The sequence below is a fragment of the Ranitomeya imitator genome, chromosome 5 (assembly GCF_032444005.1).
Source record: "Ranitomeya imitator isolate aRanImi1 chromosome 5, aRanImi1.pri, whole genome shotgun sequence".
Lineage (NCBI taxonomy): Eukaryota > Metazoa > Chordata > Amphibia > Anura > Dendrobatidae > Ranitomeya > Ranitomeya imitator.
In genome coordinates, this window is record NC_091286.1 from 702,204,121 (window position 1) to 702,230,840 (window position 26,720).

Consider the following 26,720-nt stretch of genomic DNA (forward strand, 5'->3'; position numbering starts at 1 on the left):
CAACCTCCCTCGTTCCCTATGGGAGGTGGAGCCGTATATTCATGACTGTAATCGGCGGCACCACGTGAACGCTCATACAGGAGAAGCTGGCGCTGAGAGGACGCTGCGAGGGAGCCGGGTAAGAATTTTATTAACAGCAGGCGGGCGCACAGGGGGTGGGAGGGGGTGGGGACATGGATCTTTATTTAAAACAAGAAAAAACAAACAAAAAAAAAAGGATTTTTCATATCTTCTTTCCAGCGAACGCTGCTGGAGAGAAGATATGAATGGCGGCTTCAGCACCACGTGGGGGGGACAGTGCTTACAGTAGCGTCCGTGTGCGGTAAGTGTTTTACACGGACCCATTGACTTTAATGGGTCCGTGTAATCCGTGCGCTCCCACGAACACTGACATGTCTCCGTGTTTTGCACACGGACACACGGTCCGTGAAAACACTGACATGTGCAGAGACACATTGATTTCAATGTGTCTACGTGAGTCAGTGTCTCCGGTACGTGAGGAAACTATCACCTCACGTACCGGAGCCACTGACGTGTGAAACCGGCCTAAAGCAGTGTCAGGTAACATATGCAATTTCCCATCGCTATCATCAGCATTCGATAGGGGAGTCAGGGACATAATATGCAACCATTCTCCCCAAATCAGTCCCCAATAAAACATCAGTGGGCAAGTTATCGGACAGCCCCACTTCCTTCACCCGCTCCCGGCACCCCAATCTATATACACCCGGGCCATTGGTAAGGGACAATGACCCCAATTCCGGTGACAGGGTTTTCCAGAGAATGATCTCTTCAGGCACCGCCAGTTTGAGTCGGATGAGGGTTCGTTCAGCCACGGTGTCCTTGAGGCTTGTAGCGACATGGCCCCCATGGTGACGTGCTGCACGTTGTCACACACCCTCCCAACCACCCCACCCACCAAAAGAACTGCTGCATTAGGCCCTGGGACCTTGGATAGGGGGTTCCTCTGCTTCTCTGGACACAGGGCGCTGATGTGACTAGTCCCCTTGCAGGAAAATCACTGGCGAGGGCCACGAGGATAGGGTCTCTGTTGTGTTGGCTGGCAGGGGTACTGGCATTGGTTGCAGGCTTACCCCCTCTCCAGATGGCGGTGACTGGCTTCCACACTTCTGATTTATGGTTGGCCTCATAGGCATCGGCAATCTGCACTGCTTTAGTCACGTCTTTGGGCATTCTGTCCATCATGAACTGTTGCACCTCAGCTGGGCAAAGAAGTAACAACTGGTCTTTGATCACCAGGTCCCACAGCTGTGCAAAGGTGTTCACTAACAGTCTCTGGGTCCACTTGTCAAAATGGGTCCCGAGTCAATGCGCCACATCACTATAACTGTTGTGTGGACAACGTTGGAGGTTCCGGAACTTTCTACGGTAAACCTCTGGTGTAAGCTGGTACTTTGTTATCAGGGCCTGCTTGATGGCCCCATAGTCACCATCTTGTTCTTGAGGGACAGCAGCAAACTCCTCCATAGCTTTGCCTCTTAGCCCTGGGGTAAGGTATTCGGCCCATTCGTTCCCAGGCAGTCGATACTGTCTGCAGCCTTTCTCAAAGTCCTGCAGGAAAGTGTCCAAGTCCCCATCCTTTTCCATCACAGGAAAGTGCTCTGGCCGGGGTTTAGGGGTCTGAGCACTTGAGCTCGCCGCTGGACTGGGACGATCTCTGCACCTGGAGTCGGGCTAACTCCAGCTGGTGATCCCGATCCACTTGCTGCTCGGCTCTCTCCGCCTCCCACTTTTCCGCTCGCTTTCTCGTGGTAATGCTGGATCAGCTGCAGACATCCCTCACGGTCGTCAGCGGGGAGTTGTTCCAAGTCCGCCAGCAGGTGGGGGTCCAATTTGCCCTGGTTGCCAGTAGGGCCTGGTTGCTAATAGGCCGGAATTCAGTGTGTGGACCTCTGCTGCAGCCCTATTTTCGCTGGCGCCAGCTTCTGCATCCTCTGGGCTCTGAGCGATTTCCCATTGCACAAGAGCCGCGACCAGTTGGCTTTTGTTTTTGCCCGTGGCGTCAATCTGCATCAACCCGCAGAGGGCAATAAGAATGTCCTTGTTATACTCCTTATACCAGCCTTCTCCTATTGCAACCATCATTGCCAAATAAAAGATAAGATAGAAAAACAAAGAGAAGGTTAGGGGGTAATCGCAAGTACACATGGTATTGTCTCAGAACTAGTAAACACTGAGCTTGCTCTCCAAACTTATTTACGCAGAGTCCTCTCCAGAACTGTGCAAGTTTTTAGTGAAAGGAATGATTGTTCAAACCAGATCACTAGTGTTGAGCGAGCACTAAAATGCTCAGGTGCTCGTTGCTCGGGTCGAGCAGATTGGTATACTCGGGTAATCGGCTAGAGCAACGAGCCCAATGTAAGTCTATGGGAGACCCGAGTATTTTTACCGCGATCCCCCCGAGGATCCTTTAAAGGTCTAAAAATGTCTGAAAATGATGGAACCACTACTCAAATGACACAGGAACATCATGGGGATCGCCCTTGGAAGCATTCCTGACTCCTAGTTCACAGCTGTAAACCTTTTTTTCCAAGATTCATGCCATTTTTCCCGATGCAACAAAAAACACACTAAAACGAAACTAAAACTGATTTTCTGGGAAATATGTGAAGGTACATCCTTTGCAGGGTAATGACTTGCCTGTCAGGTCAAATAATTAACCCCAGACCGATAATTTCCTTCCCCCACTTAGGCTTAGTTCAGACGCAGCGTTTTTAAAGCGTTTTTCAACTTTAACAATGCTTTCAAATGCATTCACTGGGAAATGTCATTGTAACATGTAACCCCCCTAGCTGGCCATGTGGTGTGTGACACATAAGCAGACCCTTCTTGTTTCATTTATGAAGGAGGGACTCTTAAAGTCACAGAGCCTATTTTTACTGGTGCATCAGGCGGCATTAATCTTCTTAATGGGCCATTATTAAACAGTGGGTCTCCTAAGCTGTTGTAGCCTATGCTGTGAGTGGATGGGCTGCCAAGAATTCCGACGCACCACAATACCCCTTTCATAAGATGTCCAGGAGGGACTCCTGAAAAAATGTTGCATTGAATTCAAGGCCAGTCCTGCTACCAATTCATATGCACCCCAATAAGCCTTTGAACCCACATACTGGATGTGCCCATGCAAATCCACTTCACAATATGCATTTTGTACTCCCGTACTCCTTTTACACATTGGCAGCAAGGCCAGCCCTGCTGCATAGTCATATTCACCCCATTACGCCTTGGAACCCACATACTGGATGGGCCCATGAAAATCCACTGGTATTTTTTAATGGTATGATGGTTCCCTCTTTGCAGAATTATTTACAGGACAATTTGGTAATTTTATTTGCCTTTTTTTTTTAACACTAAGGTTCAGATACGACTTTAAAGGGAACATGTCAACCCCAAAATTGAAGGTGAGCTTTAAGCCCACCAGCATCAGGGGCTTATCTACAGCGTTCTGTAATGCTGTAGATAAGCCCCCGATGTATCCTGAAAGATGAGAAAAAGAGGTTAGCTTATACTCACCCAGGGGCAATCCCGATACGATGTGGCGTCACGGTCCAGTACGGGGCCTCCCATCTTCTTACGATGACATGCTCTTGTCTTCACGCTGCGGCTCCGCTGCAGGCATACTTTGTCTGCCATGTTGAGGGCAGAGCAAAGTACTGCAGCGTGCAGGCGCCGGGCCTCTCTGACCTTTCCCGGTGCCTGCGCACTGCAGTACTTTGCTCTGCTCTCAACAGGGCAGACAAAGTACGCCTCTTTAATTGTGAGCAGAGAGGTTTTCAGAATGCTGAGAAAAGGATGGTGACGCTAATTATGGCGTCATCACCGCCCACCATCATGGTGCAGTTCTCAAAGTTTTGGAGGATGGTACATATGTCTGACATCCATGTCCACTCCTGAGGTCTTATATGTGGAGTTTGAACTGAATATTGACAGCCTTGTTGATGCTAGTAGTCAACAACTGCCCTCTTCTGCTCACAAATCCTTTCCAACATATGCAGCATAGAGTTCCAGTGCGTGGGGACATCACACACCAGTCGGTGAGCTGGAAACTGCAAATGCTGCTGAAGTACGGCAAGAGCGGCTGAAGCTGTAGCAGACTTTCTAAAATGGGCAGACAGATGGCGTACTTTCACTAGCAGATCTGGCAGCTCCGGGTAGCTTTTCAGAAAATGTTGAACCACGAGGTTAAGCACATGGGCCAAGCAAGGTACGTGTGTGAGCTCACCTTGCCTCAGAGCCGCCACCAGGTTATGACCATTGTCACACACGACCATACCTGGCTGTAGGTTCAGCGGTGTCATCCAAATATCTGACTGCTCTTTCAGCGCTGTTCACAACTCTTCTGCATTGTGCGGCTTGTCACCTATGCAGATTAGCTTCAGCACAGCCTTTTGCCGCTTGGCTGAGGCAGTGCTGCAGTGCTTCCAGCTTCTGACTGATGTCTTGATTTCCGAGATGGAGGATGAAGAGGAGGAGGTGCAGGAGCTGTAGACTGTGGGGGCAACCCTGATTGACATAGGGCCCGTAATCCTCAGCGTGGGGAGGATGTGTTCCATCCCAAGGTCTGACTAGGTCCCGGCTTCCACTATGTTAACCCAGTGTGCCGTCAATGAGATGTACCATCCCTGCCCACAAGCACTTGTCCACATGTCTGTGGATAGGTGGACTTTCCCTGTAACAGCATTGCTGTTGTGTTGTGGGACACATGCTGGTGTAATGCCAGTACAGCACACCGGGAGAAATAGTGGCGACTGGGGACCGAATACCTTGGTATGGCCACCGCCATCAGGTTACGGAAAGCTTCCGTCTCAACTAGCCTAAAAGGCAACATTTTGAGCGCAAGCAGAAGAGAAATGTTAGAATTTAGGACTGTGGCCTGTGGGGCATTGGCTGTGTATTTCCGCTTGTGGTCCAAAGACTGGGGTATAGACAACTGAAGGCTGTGCTGGGACAAGGGCGTGGATGGGCTTGATGATGGTGCTGCTTGACTGTGGGCAACAACAGGTTCAGGGCTAGAGGCATCTTCACATGCACGGTGTACTGGGGATTGGCATCTATGCAAAACAGTGGAAGAAGCAGTGGTGTGACCTGCAGACAGTGGTCCTGGAGCCTGGAGTTCGGCCCACAAAGTCGGGTGCTTTGCTGCCATGTGCCTGATCATGCTGGTGGTGGTCAGGCTGGTTGTTTTGCTACCCCTGCTGTTGTGAGCATGGCAGGTGCTACAAATGGCCTGTTTGGGGTTATCGGCAGAGTCTTTAAAAAATAATCAGACTCGGGAAGATCTAACAGTTGGAATAGCAACTTCCCTCATGTTGGTATAACAGGGAACGGATGCACGCCTCCTGTCTGTGGCCACCACAATGCTTCTTCCTGCCTGTTGGGGTGATATGCCTCCTTCCCCATGTGTGCTGCTGCCCTCGCTCTGCATGTCCTCCTGCCAGGTTGGGTCAGTCACAGTCATCCACCACCTCGTTTTCCACATCCGCACCCTGCTCCTGACTTTCTGGCAATTGTGTCTCATCATCGTCCACCTCTTGTGACACTTTCCCACCATTGCCTTCATGTGACCGGGCCTGGTCAAAGCTTTACGCATCTCTACATGCGATCTCATCTGTTCTGTTGTGAATTCCGCTTTTGGGCTCCCTCCGGTGGTTGTAAGTGGCCCTTTTGTGAGTTCTGCTCTTGGGCTCCCTCTTGTGGTTTCAAGTGGTATGGCTGCTCCTTGGAGTTAGCTGTCATCAGCTGCCTCCACTTATCGTCTCTTCTGCCCGGCTATTTAGGCCTGGCTGTTCCTTCAGCCAGTGCCACTTGTAAATGGTTCCTGGTTGGATTCACATCTCTTTGGATTTCCCTGTTTTCCTGACCAGTTCAGCAAAGCTAAGTTTTTGCTTGCGCTTTTCTGTTCACAGATTGTGGACTTATCCGTTCAGTGCTTTCTATGTTTGTCCAGCGTTATCAGTATGAATTAATTCTGTCTTGCTGGAAGCTCTGGGAAGCAGATTTACCCTCCACACCTTTAGTCAGGTGTGGAGATTTTTTTGTAAACTCTGCGTGGATTTTTGTAGTGTTTTCTACTGACCGCACAGTATTCCATCCTGTCCTATCTATCAAGCTAGACTGGCCTCCTGTGCTCATCCTGGTTTCATTCTGTGTATGTCTTTTTCCTCTCCACTCACAGTCATTATTTGTGGGGGGCTAATCTATCCTTTGGGGATTTTCTCTGAGGCAAGATAGTTTTCCTGCTTCTGTCTTTAGGGGTAGTTAGCTCTTAGGCTGTGACGAGATGCCTAGGGAGAGTTAGGAGCATTCCACGGCTACTTCTAATGTTGTGTTGAGCTTAGGGACTGCGGTCAGTACAGTTACCACTTCCTTCAGAGCTCGTTCCATGTTGCTCCTAGACCACCGCATCATAACACTGTTCCCACTTCAAGTTGACCGGCCGAGAGTCCGGAATCTTGAAATGGAAAACTGAACAGTTCTTCAGAGTGTCCAAGTGTGGGATCAGTTGTCTCAGGGCACTTGGCATGATGGGAGGAAGAAGGATCAGGGTGAGGAATATCTGGGCCACACTCACGGCTACTCACACTTGACCGTGTGGAAGACGTGGTGGTGGTGGTGGCTAAGTGACTGGAAGCATTATCCGCTATCCAATCAACAACCTTTTCACACTGCTCTGGCTTCAATAGTGGTGTGCTGCGGTCCCCTAGAAACTGGGACAGGAAGGTCGAGCGAGAAGATGTGGGTCTTTGTTGTGGCCCACTTTCACCTTGGCCACGGCCTCGTCCTCTGGATCCACCATCAGCATCACGTCCACTTCCCCGTCCTTTGCCCCTTGCCTTGCCCATTTTAAATGGACTACTGCACTATTTCAAAAGCTCAACACAAATGTATTTATTAGGAGCGAAATAATATCTGATCAGTATGCCTGCAAATCTACGATTTTTCAAACCCAGACACCAGGCAGGCGTCAGCCTGACATAACAGACTGTATTCTATTTTTTCAGGCTTTTTTGTGAATTTAATTTATGCAAAATAGTGCTATATATAAGTAGAGTAACAGACAGCAAAAACAGTGGCAAAACAGCCTACAATGCCCAAACTTTGAGCAAGCAGATATATGAGGCCTGTCACGGAAATACCACAGTGCCAAATATGTGGCCTGTATTTTTTAAAATGCAAAATAGTGCTGTATATAATTAGAGTAACAGCTAAGAATAAAAGTGAGAAACCGGCCTACAATGGCCAAACTTGGAGCACGCAGATATATGAGGCCTGTCACGGAAATACCACATTGCCAAATATGTGGCCTGTATTTTCTGAATGCATAATAGTGCTGTATATAATTAGAGTAACAAACAGCCAAAAAGTGGTAAACCGGCCTACAATGCCCAAACTTTGAGCACACAGATATATGAGGCCTGTCAGGGAAATACCACACTGCCAAATATGTGGCCTGTATTTTTTAAAATGCAAAATAGTGCTGTATATAATTAGAATAACAGACAGGAAAAAAAGTGAGAAACCGGCCTACAATGGTCAAATTTGGAGCACGCAGATATATGTGGCCTGTCACGGAAATACCACACTGCCAAATATGTGGCCTGTTTTTTTTTTTTAAATGCAAAATAGTGCTGTATATAATTAGAGTAACAGACAGCAAAAACAGTGGCAAAACGGCCTAAAATGCAAAAACTTTGAGCATGCAGATATAGGAGGCCTGTCATGGAAATATCACACTGCCAAATAGGTGGCCTGTTTATTTTAAATGCAAAATAGAACTGTATATAAGTAGAGTAACAGACAGCAAAAACAGTGGAAAACCGTCCTACAATGCTATGTATGCCTGCCTGACAAACTATGATTTTTAAACAGGCCTCAGTCTGACATAACACACTGTATTTTGTCTTTGGGGGGGGGGGGGGGGGGGGTGAATGTTGGGGGGAAAAAAGCAACTAGGTACAGTACAGACCAAAAGTTTGGACACACCTTCTCATTTAAAGATTTTTATGAAAACTGTACATTCACACTGAAGGCATCAAAACTATGAATTAACACATGTGGAATTATATGGAATTATATACTTAACAAAAAAGTGTGACAACTGAAAATATGTCTTATATTCTAGGTTCTTCAAAGTAGCCACCTTTTGCTTTGAAGACTGCTTTTCACACTCTTCACACAAACACGAACCCAAATCAGTAGTTTAATTCACTTCAGAGGAAGCGACAGTTTGTTTATAGAGCAGGGAGGGACAAGCTAGTAAATTATATATTTTACTCCATGAAAAGGTAGGCAGTGTTTACAAAGTATAAAAGATATTATAAAGAAGACAATTAATATGTACATTGCAATTACAAATAAAAAAAAGGATTAAAATTGAATAGAACACTTACAGGTCATTATTTCATGGTATCATCTTGGCTGGCCTGTGGCTTAGGAGGATAAAAACATCTAGATGCATAGCACATACTGTATGTAGAGAGCAGCTGGACCCTGGACACAAGACTCTGCTGGAATGCTGTCTCACTAAGATATTCTTAGCCCAAAACCTAGGCACTCCCACTGTGGTGACATCACTTAGAAGCTGAAACCACCTCTTTACTTACAGTTATGGTAACTATTTTTATGCATAACTTGCTGTGTCAACCTCGCATAAGTACGACACCATACTCATGATGTTCCCCACATCAGGAACGTTCTGTTAACCCCTTTACCCCCAAGGGTGGTTTGCACGTCAATGACCAGGCCAATTTTTACAATTCTGACCACTGTCCCTTTATGAGGTTATAACTCCGAAACGCTTCAACGGATCCTGGTGATTCTGACATTGTTTTCTCGTGACATATTGTACTTCATGATAGTGGTAAAATTTCTTTGATAGTACCTGCGTTTATTTGTGAAAAAAACGGAAATTTGGCGAAAATTTTGAAAATTTCGCAATTTTCAAACTTTGAATTTTTATGCAATTAAATCACAGAGATATGTCACACAAAATACTTAATAAGTAACATTTCCCACATGTCTCCTTTACATCAGCATAATTTTGGAACCAATTTTTTTTTTTGTTAGGGAGTTATAAGGGTTAAAAGTTGACCAGCAATTTCTCATTTTTACAACACCATTTTTTTTTAGGGACCACGTCTCATTTGAAGTCATTTTGAGGGGTCTATATGATAGAAAATGCCCAAGTGTGACACCATTCTAAAAACTGCACCCCTCAAGGTGCTCAAAACCACATTCAAGAAGTTTATTAACCCTTCAGGTGTTTAATAGGAATTTTTGGAATGTTTAAATAAAAATGAACATTTAACTTTTTTACACAAAAAATTTACTTCAGCTCCAATTTGTTTTATTTTACCAAGGGTAACAGGAGAAATTGGACCCAAAAAGTTGTTGTCCAATTTGTCCTGAGTACGCTGATACCCCATATGTGGCAGTAAACCACTGTTTGGGCGCATGGGAGAGCTCGGAAGGGAAGGAGCGCTATTTGACTTTTCAATGCAAAATTGACAGGAATTGAGATGGGACGCCATGTTGCGTTTGGAGAGCCACTGATGTGCCTAAACATTGAAACCCCCCACAAGTGACACCATTTTGGAAAGTAGACCCCCTAAGGAACTTATCTGGATGTGTGGTGAGCACTTTGACCCACCAAGTGCTTCACAGAAGTTTATAATGCAGAACCGTAAAAATAAAAAATAATATTTTTTCACAAAAATTATATTTTTGCCCCCAATTTTTTATTTTTCCAAGGGCAAGAGAAGAAATTGGACCTCAAAAGTTGTTGTCCAATTTGTCCTGAGTACGCTGATACCCCATATGTGGCAGTAAACCACTGTTTGGGCGCATGGGAGAGCACGGAAGGGAAGGAGCGCAGTTTGACTTTTCAATGCAAAATTGACAGAAATTGAGATGGGACGCCATGTTGCGTTTGGAGAGCCACTGATGTGCCTAAACATTGAAACCCCCCACAAGTGACACCATTTTGGAAAGTAGACCCCCTAAGGAACTTATCTGGATGTGTGGTGAGCACTTTGACCCACCAAGGGCTTCACAGAAGTTTATAATGCAGAGCCATAAAAATAAAACAATTTTTTTCCCACAAAAATTATTTTTTAGCCCCCAGTTTTGTATTTTCCCTAGGGTAACAGGAGAAATTGGACCCCAAAAGTTGTTGTCCAATTTGTCCTGAGTACGCTGATACCCCATATGTGGGGGGGAACCACCGTTTGGGCGCATGGGAGGGTTCGGAAGGGAAGGAGCGCCATTTGGAATGCAGACTTAGATGGAATGGTCTGCAGGCGTCACATTGCGTTTGCAGAGGCCCTAATGTACCTAAACAGTAGAAACCCCCCACAAGTGACACCATTTTGGAAAGTAGACCCCCTAAGGAACTCATCTTGATGTGTTGTGAGAGCTTTGAACCCCCAAGTATTTCACTACAGTTTATAACGCAGAGCCATGCAAATAAAAAAATTTTTTTTTCCACAAAAATTATATTTTAGCCCCCAGTTTTGTATTTTTCCAAGGTTAGCAGGAGAAATTGGACCCTAAATGTTGTTGTCCAATTTGTCCTGAGTACGCTGATACCCGATATGTGGGGGGGAACCACCGTTTGGGCGCATGGGAGGGCTCGGAAGGGAAGGAGCATCATTTGGAATGCAGACTTAGATGGATTGGTCTGCAGGCGTCACATTGCGTTTGCAGAGCCCCTAATGTACCTAAACAGTAGAAACCCCCAAGTGACCCCATATTGGAAACTAGACCCCTCAATGAACTTATCTAGATGTGTTGTGAGAACTTTGAACCCCCAAGTGTTTCACTACAGTTTATAACGCAGAGCCGTGAAAATAAAAAATCTTTTTGTTTTCCCACAAAAATTATTTTTTAGCCCCCAGTTTTGTATTTTCCCAAGGGTAACAGGAGAAATTGGTCCACAAAAGTTGTTGTCCAATTTGTCCTGAGTACGCTGATATCCCATATGTTGGGGTAAACCCCTGTTTGGGCACACAGGAGAGCTCGGAAGGGAAGGAGCACTGTTTTACTTTTTCAACGCAGAATTGGCTGGAATTGAGATCGGACGCCATGTCGTGTTTGGAGAGCCCCTGATGTGCCGAAACAATGGAAACCCCCCAATTATAACTGAAACCCTAATCTAAACACACCCCTAACCCTAATTCCAACGGTAACCCTAACCACACCTCTAACCCTGACACACCCCTAACCCTAATCCCAACCCTATTCCCAACTGTAAATGTAATCTAAACCCTAACCCTAACTTTAGCCCCAACCCTAACTGTAGCCCCAACCCTAACCCTAACCCTAACCCTAGCCCTAACCCTAACCCTAGCCCTAACCCTAGCCCTAACCCTAGCCCTAACCCTAGCCCTAACCCTAGCCCTAACCCTAACCCTAACCCTAGCCCTAACCCTAACCCTAGCCCTAGCCCTAACCCTAACCCTAGCCCTAGCCCTAACCCTAACCCTAGCCCTAGCCCTAACCCTAACCCTAGCCCTAGCCCTAACCCTAGCCCTAACCCTAACCCTAGCCCTAACCCTAGCCCTAATGGGAAAATGGAAATAAATACATTTTTTTTTATTTTTCCCTAACTAAGGGGGTGATGAAGGGGGGTTTGATTTACTTTTATAGCGAGTTTTTTAGCGGATTTTTATGATTGGCAGCCGTCACACACTGAAAGACCCTTTTTATTGCAAAAAATATTTTTTGCAATACCACATTTTGAGAGCTATAATTTTTCCATATTTTGGTCCACAGAGTCATGTGAGGTCTTGTTTTTTGCGGGACGAGTTGACGTTTTTATTGAAAACATTTTTGGGCACGTGACATTTTTTGATCGCTTTTTATTCCGATTTATGTGAGGAAGAATGACCAAAAGCCAGCTATTCATGAATTTCTATTGGGGGAGGCGTTTATACCGTTCCGCGTTTGGTAAAAGTGATAAATCAGTTTTATTCTTCGGGTCAGTACGATTACAGCGATACCTCATTTATATCATTTTTTTATGGTTTGGCGCTTTTATACGATAAAAACTATTTTACAGAAAAAATAATTATTTTTGCATCGCTTTATTCTCAGGACTATAACTTTTTTATTTTTTTGCTGATGATGCTGTATGGCGGCTCTTTTTTTGCGGGACAATATGACGCTTTCAGCGGTACCATGGTTATTTATATCTGTCCTTTTGATCGCGTGTTATTCCACTTTTTGTTCGGCGGTATGATAATAAAGCGTTTTTTTTTGCCTCGTTTTTTTTTTTTTTTCTTACGGTGTTTACTGAAGGGGTTAACTAGTGGGACAGTTTTATAGGTCGGGTCGTTACGGACGCGGCGATACTAAATATGTGTACTTTTATTGTTTTGTTTTTTTTATTTAGATGAAGAAATGTATTTATGGGAATAATATTTTTTTTTTTTTTTTCATTATTTTGGAATATTTTTTTTTATTTTTTTTACACATTTGGAAATTTTTTTTTTTACTTTTTTACTTTGTCCCAGGGGGGCACATCACAGATCAGTGATCTGACAGTTTGCACAGCACTCTGTCAGATCACTGATCTGACATGCAGCGCTGCAGCCTTCACAGTGCCTGCTCTGAGCAGGCTCTGTGAAGCCACCTCCCTCCCTGCAGGACCCGGATCCGCGGCCATCTTGGATCCGGGGCTGGAGGGAGCAGGGAGGGAGGTGAGACCCTCGCAGCAACGCGATCACATCGCGTTGCTCCGGGGGTCTCAGGGAAGCCCGCAGGGAGCCCCCTCCCTGCGCGGTGCTTCCCTGCACCGCCGGCACATCGCGATCATCTTTGATCGCGGTGTGCCAGGGGTTAATGTGCCGGGGGCGGTCCGTGACCGCTCCTGGCACATAGTGCCGGATGTCAGCTGCGATAAGCAGCTGACACCCGGCCGCGATCGGCCGCGCTCCCCCCGTGAGCGCGGCCGATCGGCTATGACGTACTATCCCGTCCAGGGTCAGATAAGCCCAGGGCACCTCGACGGGATAGTACGTCTAAGGTCACAGAGGGGTTAAGTGTAAATCCGGAGCAATTTTTATCATTACAGAAACCTGGCATTTTAACAGTGATATGTAGATTTATATATTCACTGTATTGCACTGCATTCTAAAGAAATCAGTAAGAGATGATGCCCTTATCAAATGTCTTAAAATGGTCAAATAGGAGAGGTGTTGATAGTACCCCATAGGACGAGGTTACTAAAGGTCTGTCACGGGGGGATCTTACTCAGGGCCGGCGTTAGGGGCAGGCAGACCAGGCAGCCACCTAGGGCCCCATCTGCTCCATGGGCCCCCAGCCAGTGGCCGCTATGGGGCCCCTGAGTAAGAGAGTCACGGCGCTGCCCCCTCCCGCATTTAACTTATGGGCATCATAGATGCTGATAAAGTTGAAAGCAGTGATGGAGGAGAGAGCGTCATGTGACTCTCCCTCGCCCATCACCCCACCTCTGCCTCAGTGTGTTTCAGCAGTGGAGCTGGTGAGACATTGAGATGCTCTGCAGAAGTCAGAGCAGCTGGGGAATGAGGAGGAGAGGTAAGTATTGTGTGTATGTGTCTGTCTGCATTATAGTGTGTGTGTAACAACTCTGCTGGCATCACAGCATGGCTTCTCATCTCTCACACTATCTTACCCACTGCTCCAGGTCATATTGTGGTTTCCGTTTGTTGCCAGCTCCATAGTCTGTGCCTCTGCTCTCTGCATGCTTCCTGGTTGTGTGCATAGGGGGGCAGCGCCAGAACTCTCTGGTTCTTATAGAATCAGAGCGCACCTGCCTAATATGTTCCTGACCAATTACCAAGAGGCCTCCAGTATTTAGGACAGCTCCACCCTTTGGACTGCGCCTGTGCAATGTGTTTACTCAGTTTGTGTTTTGCTTTTGAGCTGCCAGGCCTTGCTCTATGTCTTGCCTTCTCTGAAGGCTGTTCTGCTTGCTTTGCCTTGAATCTTGTTTGTCGGCCCTCCAGGAGGCTGTATATCCTGGTCCCTTTGTCTTTGTTCTTATACCTTGTCTTGTTCCATTACCTTGTCTGAACTTTGTCCTACCTCTGTCTCCTTATACAGTGGGGCAAAAAAGTATTTAGTCAGTCAGCAATAGTGCAGGTTCCACCACTTAAAAAGATGAGAGGCGTCTGTAATTTACATCATAGGTAGACCTCAACTATGGGAGACAAACTGAGAAAAAAAAATCCAGAAAATCACATTGTCTGTTTTTTTAACATTTTATTTGCATATTATGGTGGAAAATAAGTATTTGGTCAGAAACAAAATTTCATCTCAATACTTTGTAATATATCCTTTGTTGGCAATGACAGAGGTCAAACGTTTTCTGTAAGTCTTCACAAGGTTGCCACACACTGTTGTTGGTATGTTGGCCCATTCCTCCATGCAGATCTCCTCTAGAGCAGTGATGTTTTTGGCTTTTCGCTTGGCAACACGGACTTTCAACTTCCTCCAAAGGTTTTCTATAGGGTTGAGATCTGGAGACTGGCTAGGCCACTCCAGGGCCTTGAAATGCTTCTTACGAAGCCACTCCTTCGTTGCCCTGGTGGTGTGCTTTGGATCATTGTCATGTTGAAAGACCCAGCCACGTTTCACCTTCAATGCCCTTGCTGATGGAAGGAGGTTTGCACTCAAAATCTCACGATACATGACCCCATTCATTCTTTCATGTACCCGGATCAGTCGTCCTGGCCCCTTTGCAGAGAAGCAGCCCCAAAGCATGATGTTTCCACCACCATGCTTTACAGTAGGTATGGTGTTTGATGGATGCAACTCAGTATTCTTTTTCCTCCAAACACGACAAGTTGTGTTTCTACCAAACAGTTCCAGTTTGGTTTCATCAGACCATAGGACATTCTCCCAAAACTCCTCTGGATCATCCAAATGCTCTCTAGCAAACTTCAGACGGGCCCAGACATGTACTGGCTTAAGCAGTGTGACACGTCTGGCACTGCAGGATCTGAGTCCATGGTGGCGTAGTGTGTTACTTATGGTAGGCCTGTTACATTGGTCCCAGCTCTCTGCAGTTCATTCACTAGGTCTCCCCGCGTGGTTCTGGGATTTTTGCTCACCGTTCTTGTGATCATTCTGACCCCATGGGGTGGGATTTTGCGTGGAGCCCCAGATCGAGGGAGATTATCAGTGGTCTTGTATGTCTTCCATTTTCTAATTATTGCTCCCACTGTTGATTTTTTCACTCCAAGCTGGTTGGCTATTGCAGATTCAGTATTCCCAGCCTGGTGCAGGGCTACAATTTTGTTTCTGGTGTCCTTTGACAGCTCTTTGGTCTTCACCATAGTGGAGTTTGGAGTCAGACTGTTTGAGGGTGTGCACAGGTGTCTTGTTATACTGATAACAAGTTTAAACAGGTGCCATTACTACAGGTAATGAGTGGAGGAAAGAGGAGACTCTTAAAGAAGAAGTTACAGGTCTGTGAGAGCCTGAAATCTTGATTGTTTGTTTCTGACCAAATACTTATTTTCCACCATAATATGCAAATAAAATGTTAAAAAAACAGACAATGTGATTTTCTGGATTTTTTTTCTCAGTTTGTCTCCCATAGTTGAGGTCTACCTATGATGTAAATTACAGACGCCTCTCATCTTTTTAAGTGGTGGAACTTGCACTATTGCTGACTGACTAAATACTTTTTTGCCCCACTGTATGTGGTTTCTTTCCCTACAGTGCCTCTCTGCTCTGCTCTCAGCTCTGCACTCTGTGGCCTTGCTTCGCTTCTTACTCTGCAACCCGTGACTTTGCTCTGCACTCTGGGGCTTGCTCTGCTCTTGTCTCTGCACTCTGTGCCTTTGCTCTTGGCTCTGCACTCTGTGCCTTCACTCTGCTCTTGGCTCTGCACTCTGTGCCTTCACTCTGCTCTTGGCTCTGCACTTTGTGATTCTACCCTTGTATCTCTGCGGCTTTACCTCTGCTCCGCACTCCTGCGGTTCTGCATCGTTCAACTCTGCTCCGCTCCTGCTGCTGCAGAAATCTCTTGCTGCAGCTCCTCTCCACATTCCTTGTGGTTCTGCTCTGCTTAGCTTTTTGTTGCTGCACTATCTCTTGCTGCTCTACCGCTCCTATCTGCAGCCTTGCGGTTCTCTTCCTGTGTGAACAGGTCCCAACCTATTTCTTCATTCTCCTTTCCTTCTGGCTTGTTTCCGTACCTGCATCTCCTGTGTGAACAGGTCCCAACCTGTTCCTTCATACTTCATTCCTCCCTGCTTGTTTCCTTACCTGCACCTCCTGTATGAACAGGTCCCTACCTGTTCCTTCATACTATATATCCATACCTGCACTTCCAGTGTGAAAGGTCCCTACCTGTTCCTTCATACACACCAACCTGCCCTGTTCTCTGCCGTACCTGCCAGCCCTGTGTCTCTGCCGTACCTGCCAGCCCGGTGTCTCTGTCGTTCCTGCCCGTCCTGTGTCTCTGCCAGCTCTGTGTCTCAGCCGTGCCAGTCTACTCGTCTGAGTTTCATCCGTGCTCATCTGCGAGTCCTGCCTGATGCCCGCACCAATCCTGGTGTTCCTGTTTCCCAAGTGGGATCAGCAGCCACAGCTAGACACCTCCCTGGAGTAGCACCTGGCAGCTGCCTGCCGCACAAGCCTGACCTCACCATCAGAGGCTCCAGTGAAGACCAAGGCAGCTGTCATAGTCACGCCCCTTCTAGGGTAGTCTGGTTTGTGGCTCAGTGGGGCTACAAACCCCCCGAGCTCACGCCCACCAGTCAGGGCGTGAGCGTGACAGTGTGTCTGCTGCACGATAGTTTAAGTTGGGGTACTGCACTATACTGTGTGTGTGGGGACTGCACTATACTGTATGAGTGGGGGGACTGCACTATACTGTGTGTGTGGGGACTGCACTATACTGTGTGTGTGTGTGGGGGGGCTGCACTATACTGTGTGTGTTTGTGGGGGCTGCATTATACTCTGATGAGGCTGCTTTATACTCTGGGGGCTGCATCATACTGTGTATGTGAGTAGAGCTGCATTATACTTTTAGGGAGCTGCATTATACTGTGTGAGGGTACTGCACTATACTGTGTGTGTGGAGGGGCTGCACTATACTGTGTTTGTGGGGGCTGCATTATACTCTGAGCAGGCTGCTTTATACTCTGGGGGCTGCATTATACTCTGAGGGGGCTGTTTTACACTCTGGGGGCTGTATTAAACTGTGTGTAAAGGGGGCTGCATTATACTGTGTGGGGGTGGGGCCTGCATTATACTGTGTGTGGGGGGGTGCATTTCACTGTGTATAAAGGGGGCTGCACTATACTGTGTGTTTGAGGCGGCTGCAGTATACTCTGAGGAGGCAGCAGTATACTCTGAGGGGGCTGCATTATGCTCTACCAAGGACCATGGAACGTGCATTTTACTATATGTACTACATAGGACCTGCATTCTACTGTTTCGAGGACTATCTGTACCAATCATTCTTCTTCAGCTGGAGTAAATGTAGGTGCAGGCGGTCAGTAAACGATGCGGGTTGGACGTTGTGTACTTGTGCAGCGTCCAGATGTTACAGCATAGGGGATGGGATTTCAAGAAATCCCATGCCCACTATACGTGCACAGATGCCGGCACTCACCCGCGGGGACGGACATGCAGCGCGTCTTTCCAGACGGCAGCATGTCAATTTATCTTTATTTGTCTCCGCAAGATAAATTTCACCCGTACAATGTATTGGGTGTGGTGATTCCGCACAGTTCAATGAACACATGCGGAATCCCCTGCGTTCAATAGTCAGCAGCGGACATGTGCTGAGTCCAAAGCGCTGCCAATTACTGAATGTGTGCAACTACCCTAAGGAGGCCGGGAAACAAGCGTCAAACAACTTCAATACTGTTCATCACGCTCGTTTAACGGCCTGAAATCAGCACTTGTAAATACAACAGAAATGTTTCTGTATGATGTGCGATATGTGAGCATATGGGGTCCCACTTTAAACTTTTGACCAGGTCCCCACTTTGTCTAAAACCGACCCTGATCTTACTCAACTGTCCTTATCAGGTTGTACAATACTAAACATTATCTACGTCCCATGTTTCTCAGAAGACTAGAACTTACTATGGTCTCCGACGTCGTAAACCAACATCCTCTCGAGAGCGCTGACCACAACTCTGCCCGATGACCACTATTGATGCTCTGTGTACGCCACTGATTGGGGGGGAATTGAATATATCTATTTATACCAACTGGATAGAATTAGATGAGTGTTATTGTGCCCTCAAACATTTTGAATATTACACATTATTATCTGAATCAGAACAATTAGACCAGTTGTCCCTCCTAAATGTGGTCTCAGAACTGTGGGGACGTAGTAATTGAGTGTCCTCTCATCTCCTAGTTACATTAGTAATAGTGTCTCCAGTAGGTATGGCTCCTTGCCCTCAGCTGGTATAAACTCTACCCTCATCAGCATTTTTTTTTTTTACATAGAGCATGTCACTTCTTTCAGCGTTTTTGCAGCATTTTTCACCCATTGACTTGAAGGGATGGTGAAAAAATGGCAAGTGTGAACATACCCTAAGGCTTTATCTTTTCTTGTTTGGTAAACCTTCTTACCAATGATTTTGATGGTTCATTAAAATGCTATATTATCTATTCTACAATCTGATCTTCGAGAATGACATTAATGGTTCTCCTGGAGTGAAGACATGGGATGTGGCCACTAGATGTCGCCGTTTGCATTCGCAATAGTCAGTAGAAGGGTCTACATAGCCTGCAGTGCTGTCCTGTCCCTGTAGTGACTGCTGGATTACATGTGGAAACTTCTTAGGTTACACACAGCGGAATCTTCCACCAGGAGAACCTGATCCTTGTGACAAGCCGCAGGTGGAGCAGAATCTCCATTGTCATAGGATACATCCAAATAGAATAAATAAAAAGCCCCCAAGAGAGAGCGCTTCCATAACAGGAAGGCCCGTGCCTGCCCATCAAAAGTCATCTTATCACTCCTGCCTTACAACGTCAAAACTTCCACGGTGCTGCCATCATCTGCACAATCTGTGGATGGACACATTGCACATATAAAGAAAAAAAAATTTAATGTCATTTCCTTGTTCAACCTCTTCAGCCAGATACCCACATTAATATTAAATAAAGACACACACACTCAACACAGTCAGCAGCCTATGAAGGAGCATTAACACAATTAACCTACATATGCTGTAACAAAACAGCAACTGTCAGAAATCTGCATGAAATGCAATATCTATTGTTCAAAAAAAATTAAAAAATTGCGTGGGCTCCCGCCTAATCTTCATAACCAGCAGAGGGAAAGCTGACGGCTGAGGGCAGATGTTAATATTCTGGGAAGGAGCCAATAGCCAAAGGTTCCCAGGCTATTAATATCAGCTCACAGCTGTTTGCTTAGACTTTACTGGCTAGTGTACAGGGGAACCCCAGAAAAAAAAATGACATGGGGTCTCCCTATAAAATCCAACCAGCAAAGACAAGGCAGACAGCTACGGGCTGATATTAATAGCTTTGGAAGGGGCCATGGATATTGGCACCTACAAGGCTAAAAACATCAGTTCTCAGCAGCCCCAGAAATTATGCGTCTTATAGATGCGCCAATTCTGGCACATAGCCTTACTCTTCCCACTTGCCCTGTAGCGGTGGCAAGTGGGGTTCATATTTGTGGGGTTGATGTCACCTTTGTACTGTCAGGTGACATCAAGCCCACAGGTTAGTAATGGAGAAGCATCTTAAAGACACCTATCCATTACTAACCCCATAGTGATATTGTATAAAATACAATCAGAATAAAGTCCTTTACTTGAAATAATCACACAAACTCCTTTACTGAATCTAAATTTACTATACTTACTGAACGCCTAATCCCCGACGCCCTCGTCTCCTGCAAACAATCAAAAAATAATAAATCAACATATAATACTATCCTGTCTGACGCAGTCCATTTAATACCGAGTGTCCCACGGTGATCTCATGTGTAGAACAGTTACATTGGGAGATGTGACCGCTCTACCCGGCCTCCGCCAATACACTGACAGGAGGTAATCGCTCCGGCAGTGTATCACTGAGCTGCCGTCAGAGAGTTCACCGGAATTTATCAGCTCCGGTGCTGTCACTTCTACCGATGTGTGAGATCTTTCCCCATCAGCGGTGCCATGACAGCTGAGCTGACCAGCTGATGAACTCCAGTGAACTCTCACGGCGGCTCAGTGATACACTGCGGGAGCGATTACCTCCTGCCAGTGTATTGCCGGAGGCCGGGTAGAGCGGTCACATTTCCCGATGTGACTGTTCTACACTTGAGATCACCGTGGGACACTCGGTATTAAATGTACTACAACGGAAAGGTAAGTATATGTTGGTTTATTATTTTTTTAATTGTTTGCAGGTGACACGGGCATCAGGGATTAGTCGTTCAGTTGGTATGTGCTATGTATGTGAATATGTAATTATCTAAATGTTTTGATTTTTTTTACAATTGAACACAGGCGCCAGATGATGAGACTATTCTCCCATCATCGGCTCATGCTGTCTCCATTATATGTTACAAAAGACGTAGCCGGATGGGAGTAGTAGTCCCATCAGACGACGCCTGGGTACACACATCGCATGGGTACAGACACACAGACAGACACACGCACATATTCTCCACCCACAGACCCTGGACCCTGACCAATCAGACACTGATAAGCTATCCTAAGGATAGGTCATCAATGATAAAGTAGTGGACAACCTCTTTAACGCTGTAGGAACAAACTTATATCTGACACAAACTAGAAGAGAAAAACCAGAGACTACAACAAGATACCAGGCTTTCCATATCCCTGTCCCACATTCAGGGTATAGTCACAGAAGTCCTTGACATCTCTGTTCTAGAATACCTTGAGTGCAATGTTAGGCGACGTTCAGCGTTAAACGGAACCTGTCACTAGATTCATGATGATCCCGACCCACTGGCCATACAGATCACACCATAATTTGATAAGCCGGCAGAGGACTATATTGGAAGATGTGACCAGTCCAGCTCCATGTGCCGCTCCAGTTGATTGACAAGTTTCTCCAATAAGTGTACGCAGGAAAAGACCTGTCAATCAATTGAAGTGGGGTGGGGAGAAGGCAGACCAGTTACCTCTCCCGGTTTAACCATACCTAACCACAATCGCACAGAAAGGCTCTGATTCCTGCGGCCGGTGGTTCGGGCTCCATCTTGGCTCCGTGTGCTCGTCTGCATAAATATATGGACAGCAAACTGACAGAACATCCGGCTGCGTAGTCCACCAACAGTTAGGACACGATTACCCATCTGTATGCACAGAGTGGTATGAAGACTGGACGCTGTGCCTCAGTATCACCATGGAGGCTGTTTATATTCACACGTATTGCTGGTCCATATATCAGATCAATGCGTGACACAGTGTCCAATGCAGCGACGCGTGATATCACAAGGAGTGCAGCACCACGTGGTACATGTGTAGTATTCATCATGTGCCCAGGACATGGATGACGGGTGTCCTCTGTGGCCAGTAGACACCGTCTAACTACTGCAGGAGGCACTGACAGGATTAATCCCCCACCCCCGTTACACTGAGTAATCTGGAAGCAGCTAAGTGATATAAACCTTCTGTCACGCATATAATCTCCGCCATCGGCCTAATACTGAGCACGCTTTCTCTTTTCAGAGACCTGCATGATCACCATGGAAACTGAAGTGGTGGCGCGATGGAGACTCGTGATGATGAAACCTTCAGCCTCACAGTTATCACAAATTCAAAACCAAAATAATCAGGAACATTAAGATGTAGAAATGTATGGGAAGAAACCGCTCACGTCACGAGGATGAGTGGCAGGAGCAGTCATAGGAGAAGTGATAGTAGCCAGGGGTGGATTTCAATTCCAGAATTCGTGAAGAAAGTGATATACTAAGATTCCGCCTTCCCCCGTAGAATAAATGCTCCTCTATAACACGGCATCCGATGGAGCATTATATAATGTTTTTCTCCGTCCGATTCTGTATGACGTTGTACATATACGGCCTCTGGATTTTATATACATGCTGGTATAATAAGACGACTCCTTCTTCAGCGGCACCTTATGTTTACAATGTCGTCATCTCCTCCCGGGAGTGAATGCGGACGCTTCTTTAGGGTAGGAACCTTAGACCATTATAACACAACCATAGGACAAGCAATAAGAACAGATAGATACAAGTTCTACTTCTGGGACCGGATGAGGTTGTGAATCCTATATCCTTGTTATGTTTCACCTGGTGAGATGGATCCGCAAAGCCTCCGGTCTGAATGAGCAGATCTTAAAGTAGCCAAGGAAGGTAATGCTGATGGTTACGGCGGCCACGTCATTAATGCAGTGGTATCGGAGATGAAGCTGAACCGGTCTAGTGAAGTTGAAAAGATCTAGCTGCGTTGAGTAGCAGAACTGGAAAAGAGGAGACCTCAATATACCAGAGCTGAGTAGTGGAATCAGAGCAGCGGAGACTTGGTAGTATAAGAGCTGGACAGTGAAAGTGGACTATTGGAGACTTGGATGTTGCTGAGTTGAGTAAAGCTGTACTGGTGAAGTGTTGATGAAGCCATGTTAAATAATGGAGTGATGAACAACTTGATGAAGCAAAGTGTGAAAAACAGAGTAATGGGCATTATGGATGTAGTAGGGCAGCAGAAAATAAAGGTGACTGCACCGATTTAGCATCCCTGCTGCTGCATATGTGAATACTCAGGCAGTGCCCCGCTGCCTGAGCATAGTCTAAAGACTCAGAGGTATGTTGTTATTGGAGTGCAGGAGAAGGGACGGAGTCAGCCAGGGAAGACGTGCGAATGCGATTCAGGTAAAAGCTAAGCAACAGCCCAAGTGCAGAAGGTCGTAGTCTATCTAAAGCCCTCTCCTAAAGGAGAAAGGACTCTAACCCTTCTCCATCATTCGGCTGAGACTTAAGGTACCTTCACACTCAGCGACGCTGCAGCGATACCGACAACGATGTCGATCGCTGCAGCGTCGCTGTTTGGTCGCTGGAGAGCTGTCACACAGACAGCTCTCCAGCGACCAACGATGCCGGTAACCAGGGTAAACATCGGGTTACTAAGCGCAGGGCCGCGCTTAGTAACCCGATGTTTACCCTGGTTACCATCGTAAAAGTAAAAAAAACAAACACTACATACTTACCTTCCGCTCTCTGTCCCCGGCGCTGTGCTTTCCTGCACTGACTGTGAGCACAGCGGCCGGAAAGCAGAACGGTGACGTCACCGCTCTGCTTTCCGGCTGGTCGGCGCTCACAGCCAGTGCAGAGAAGCACAGCGCCGGGGACAGACACCGGAAGGTAAGTATGTAGTGTTTGTTTTTTTTACTTTTACGATGGTAACCAGGGTAAACATCGGGTTACTAAGCGCGGCCCTGCGCTTAGTAACCCGATGTTTACCCTGGTTACCAGTGAAGACATCGCTGAATCGGCGTCACACACGCCGATTCAGCGATGTCAGCAGGGAGTCCAGCGACGAAATAAAGTGCTGGACTTTCTGCAGCGACCAATGACATCACAGCAGGATCCTGATCGCTGCTGCGTGTCAAACTGAATGATATCGCTAGCCAGGACGCTGCAACGTCACGGATCGCTAGCGATATCGTTTAGTGTGAAGGTACCTTTACAGTCAAGATTTGCTTGCCTGTGGAGGAAAGCAAACAAAGAGTTGCGGAACCTGAGAAATAACACTTTAATTATTAGAAGGGACATCCTGAAAGGTCCTCACATCCTAATATCCATTGCATATGGTTAAGGTTTCTCTTGTTTTGTTAATTCCTCATCCGAAATTACATCCGACAGTTCTCCTCCTACTTGGCAGCTCTCATCCTCTTTGTTATGGACTATTTTCGTCGGATTTATTTCCAGGTTTGTATATGATTTTATTACAATGCAATGCAGCGATCACCATCAGTGGATCTCAATGTGGGAAAGGCATGACCAGCCACGGATTAATAACAGATCCATCGACTGTACAGATGACAGGAGTTCCAAGTGAGGAACACCTTGATGACATCTATTTTGCCTAGTCGGTGACATAACAGTAGAGGCGAGATAGTTCATCTTATCTATATAAAGTTTTCTATAAATGAGATCTGGCAGATCACATGATGTCTTGTAAGATTCTTTAAGTCATTTCTTAGAGAACCAAGTTTAAAATTTGGGGTAAAACCTATGCATGAGGAAAGCATTGTGTGAACACGGCCTTATTAATGTTTTTTTCACTACTCTTGCTCATGAGTAACATAGTAACATAGTAACATAGTTAGTAAGGCTGAAAAAAGACATTTGTCCATCCAGTTCAGCCTATATTCCATCATAATAAATCCCCAGATCTAAGTCCTTCTACAGAACCTAATAATTGTATGATACAATATTGTTCTGCTCCAGGAAGACATCCAGGCCTCTCTTGAACCCCTCGACTGAGTTCGCCATCACCACCTCCTCAGGCAAGCAATTCCAGATTCTCACTGCCCTAACAGTAAAGAATCCTCTTCTATGTTGGTGGAAAAACCTTCTCTCCTCCAGACGCAAAGAATGCCCCCTTGTGCCCGTCACCTTCCTTGGTATAAACAGATCCTCAGCGAGATATTTGTATTGCCCCCTTATACTTATACATGGTGTGGTGCAGTGACCAATGTTACAGCCAGGGGGCACTGTGTGTGTGCTTCAAGATGCGCTTGGAGGCATATATGTGATGAAACAGTGACTGGCAGAATTGTAGATGGCTGGTATGTGTGTCGCAGAGGAGGACACTCTGCGCTGTCAATCTAAAGTTATGTTGTGGTCTGCGACCTGTAGTCCCACATGTAAATGTGTAAATTCTAATGGGAGATTGGCAGGGCTAGTTGTGAGATGGGCGGGACAAACTAGCCACACACACCCACACTCCCACCCAAGGGAGTGGTTACAGGTATGTAATGTGACCAGGGTGTGGGACACATGTTCCAGTGTGGTTCCTGTGTTTGGATCTGTATGGTCCAACTGCAAGGCCCTGGAAGCCTGTGTTGGAAATCCTGGGAATTCCTGAATAGCACATGGTTGGGCTTTGGCACTGAGTAGACTGTGAGACCGTCGACCCGGATGGTCAGTGTTGGAGGCTCCTAGGAGTGGAGTCGTCCTGGAAGCACTGTGAGACCGTCGACCTGGACGGTCAGTGTTGGAGGCTCCTGGGAGTGGAGTCGTCCTGGAAGCACTGTGAGACCATCGACCTGGATGGTCCTGTTGTGGACCTTGGACTGACGTGGAGTCAACCTGTGGAGCAGGAGCTCCGAAGAGGTAACCCCTGGTATGGGGAAAAGAACTGTGTGCGCTAACATAGTGTTGAGTCCTCTTCCGTCCCTGGCTTCCTGGATTGAGGAATCCAAGTAAATGACACGCAGCACAAAGGTTGTGTGTTCATAAACAGGGGTAGCCCCGGAGCACGCCTGCCTCACTGGGCGCTGCCCCTTCTTTATATAGTAAGAAGTTGGGCATTTACAGACATGCGCACAAGCGCTCATATTTCATAATCACTTACAAAGCAAATCTATACTAGTGAAAAGTTACAATATCTGGTATGTGGGTGAAAGGCTACAATATCAAGGAGAAATGCGCGCGTGATTACTTCTATAAAAGGAAATGTCAAGTTTGCTGTGCAGAAGCAGATTTCATCTGGGAGACAAAATGGATCCTTTGGTTCAGTCTGGTCTCCACAATTCCCCCCTTTGACATATTCTTTTATTATTTGTCATAAATTTTTGCATGAAGCTTGTGCATTTTCTTCTTTATGCGGCAGTATACTAAAATATAAAAGAAAATTAGTACGGCAATAATAAACTTTATACTCTTGCATCTATTACACAAAATTTATTTGTGCATACTGAGATACCCTTGAGTACAATCTTGAATAACACATATATGATTACAATAATCATAACTATATATATTATGCTCTGCATAATCCCGGCAACCCACCCACCGATCCCTCTGAACCAGTTGGCTGGGTTAAGAAAAGAAAAGGTATCTGACCACCAGCTATCCTTATTTTGGTCATTGTCTTTGTCATACTGATCCCTGAGTCGTTGTACGTCCTTTAATTTGAATCTCATACTCATAGTACTATTCGGGTCTATATAATGACAGCAGGTGGGTCCGATGATTTGACACATACCCCCTTGTGAGGCAGTTAGGTAATCCAATACCAGGGTATGTTGGTTGACGACTATTATAAGCTGATTCTGTACAGCTACACTAGTGTTTAGTATATCTAATATATCCCAGATCTGATCATCTAGATAATCCGTGGCTCTAACTAATTTATCCCACATCTGTGTTAACATAGGATAAATAAAAATGGTACTAGCAATTTTGTTGGGAATTCCCATTTGTACTATATGTGGCCTCCCCGAGGGACGTGGTGAGTTATCTGCAGCTCTTTTATACAGTGTGTGCTTGGGTACGGCTTGCATATTCACTTGTTTATTTGAAATTATGAAAGTAGCTGGGGTTAGGCGTCCCAATGTACAAGTACCCTTTATACCTACGGGAAGCCATTTATATGCTCCTTCTCCGCATATCCAAAATGTACCCTCAGGCAGATCCCACAAAGCTGAGTGCTGCAATACCAATCTGTGAGCCAAATCCACAAAACTAGATACATTTTGAAGCATACACCAAGAGGGTTTTT